General features: G+C 44.8%; 1 pseudogene; it reads right to left on the bottom strand.

Moving 5' to 3' along the window:
• Nucleotides 1-2261: 2261 nt before the first annotated feature.
• On the bottom strand, nucleotides 2262-2378 carry LOC126476160 (5S ribosomal RNA; annotated as a pseudogene).
• Between the last annotated feature and the right edge of the window lie 287 nt (nucleotides 2379-2665).

Genomic DNA, 2665 nt, shown 5'->3' with positions numbered 1-2665 from the left:
GATTTTACCTTCAGTAGCTCCCGCAAATAAGATAGCAGTTATTCCTTAATGTCGAAACAAATGTCCTGTCATCTTGTCTCTTCTTATTGTCAGTGTTTTCAACATCTACGTGAGGCGCTCCAAGAGAAATGCAACACATTTTTTAAAAGGAAGTTGGTTTTATTCAAAATTCCAATGCACCATATTATTCTCCTCTATTTTTGCTACAAAATCCTATTTTTCAACAATAAACTCTGTTCAATGCGACTGCCTTACACCACCTTACTGGGAGGGTCTATATGCAGGTGTGATACAATTCTGTTGGACGAAGTCGGAGCAAGGTCTTACTGCATTGATAACCTCCCCATCATCCACGCACTGCTCCGCGCAGAGTGGATCCTTCATTGGGCCAAATAGATAGAATTCGGAAGATGCGAGGCCCGGGCTGTAGGATGTATGATGAAGAACAGTCCAGTGGAGGTTTGTGAGCTCCGTTCGGGCGTTGACTTATGTGAGGACTTGCGATGTAATGGAAAAGAAGTTCGTTTGCATTTTTGTGGCGACGAACACGCTGAAGTCGTTTCTTCAATTTCTTGAGGGTAGCACATTACACTTCAGAGTTTATCGTCGCACCATCAGGGAGCACATCATACAGAATAATCCCTTTAGAGTCCCACAGGAAAGTAGTCGGGACTTTATCGCCTGTGGATACGACTTTGAACTTTTTCTTCGGTGTAGCGCCACTCTGTGGATTGACATTTTGTTTCCGGTTGAGGGGGATGAATCTATGTTTCCTCGCCTGGAAAACTGCCACGATCAGCCTCGTAAAATACAAACCATTCCGCACAGACCGTCCTTCGTTGGTCTTTATGGTCTTCTGTTAGTCGGTGTGGAGCCAAGTGGGCACACACCATTGAGTGCCTCAACTGGTAGACGAATATCTCAGCACTATCAATAGACACGTCCAGTTGTGCAGCAAGGTGGTTGATTGCAGGAGTCACAGCTCTATGCGTCCGACCGATAGGCGGGAGGTCTGACAAGTTTGCGCAACCTTGTTGCGATGACTCACGGTGTTTTGATCTTTGCCAGGTCTCTTTGTACACGCTCTGTAAGCGCTATTAATATCTGCGATGCTCTGGTTTTCCACCAAAAGAAACTCAGTGACACCTCTCTGCCTACAGCGCACATTCGCTGCGAACGCCATTTTGAAGGCTACGTGTAGCGCCGCCACTCATCGGAACTTCATGGAACTGTAGGAGGTGAAGTGGGAACATTCCACGATTACACACGACAAATTCTTCATTTCTTTCAAGCGATATTGGCCAAGAAAGAAAAATTAATAGCATTACTTAATGAACGCCCTTCGTACATTTACTCTGCGATTCCTCGGCGAAACTTCCCATTTCTTATGTGATCCGTGCTATCTGATCCATCTGTATCTCAAACGCTTTGATTCCATTCTTTGCCATTTCTCTGACTGGACACGATTCACTTCCATTCAACGTTCTGTTCCGAACGTGTATTACTAGAATATTCCTCCTCACATTTACGACGATGCTTGTTATTACGTAGTAGACTTTTTTAGATCAGGAATGCCCTCTTTGCCTTTCCTGGTCTGCTTTTGATGTCCTCCTTGCTTGGTCTTTCAAACATTATTTTGCTTCTCATGTAGCAGAAGTACTTCACTTCGCCTACATTGTGGTCCCCGAGTTTATGTTAAATTTATTGCTAATCTTATTTCTCCTGCTCCCAATGACTTTTTATTTTCTTTTGATTTGCAATTTGTAGTGCGTGCTCACCATATTTCTCATTAGATTCAACATGTCCTGCAATTCTTCCTCATTTTCACTGAGGTTAGCGTCATCAGCGAATCGTATATGCGATACCCTCTTACTGTGAGTTATAATCGTTTCTTCTATATGGGTGTGAATAATAAATCATTTTCTTATACCCTCTCTAATCCGAGTACTACGTTCTTAATCTCGCACTTAATTTTTCTCTCTCGGTACTTATACACATCCATGTTACTAAAACGCTATTCCAGAAACAGGAAACTGGAACTAGGTACCACTTGCCGAGTGCACTCCGTCTTCAGGCCACAAGTGGCCTATCGGGACCATCCGACCGCCGTGTCATCCTCAGTTGAGAATGCGGGTAGGAGCGGCGTGTGGTCAGCACACCGCTCTCCCGGTCGTTATGATGGTTTCCATTGACCAGAGTCGCTACTATTCGGTCGAGTAGCTCCTCAATTGGCATCACGAGGCTGAGTGCACCCCGAAAAATGGCAACAGCACATGGCGGTTGGATGGTCACCCATCCAAGTGCCGGCCACGCCCGACAGCGCTTAACTTCGGTGATCTCACGGGAACCGGTGTATCCACTGCGGCAAGGCCGTTGCCCAGTTGCAGAGTAGGGGCAATAAAAATTCGATTTTAAATAGTTAACGGAATTATTGACCGAGTTTAATAATTTTACAATGCTATCATAATCTACTCATTAAGAGATATACTGATGTGTCGAAAGTCGTGGGATAGCGATATGCACACATACAGTTGGCAGTAGTATCACGTACATAGTGTATAAAATAACAGTCCATTGGCGGAGCTGTTATCTGCACTCAGGTGGTTCATGTGAAGGGGTTTCCGTTGTGGTTCTTGTCGCACGACGGGAAACCACGGATTTTGAA

Source organism: Schistocerca serialis, chromosome 4 (assembly GCF_023864345.2).
Source record: "Schistocerca serialis cubense isolate TAMUIC-IGC-003099 chromosome 4, iqSchSeri2.2, whole genome shotgun sequence".
Classification (NCBI taxonomy): domain Eukaryota; kingdom Metazoa; phylum Arthropoda; class Insecta; order Orthoptera; family Acrididae; genus Schistocerca; species Schistocerca serialis.
The sequence above is the reverse complement of the archived record's forward strand: the minus strand, read 5'-3'. Positions and strand labels throughout refer to the sequence as shown.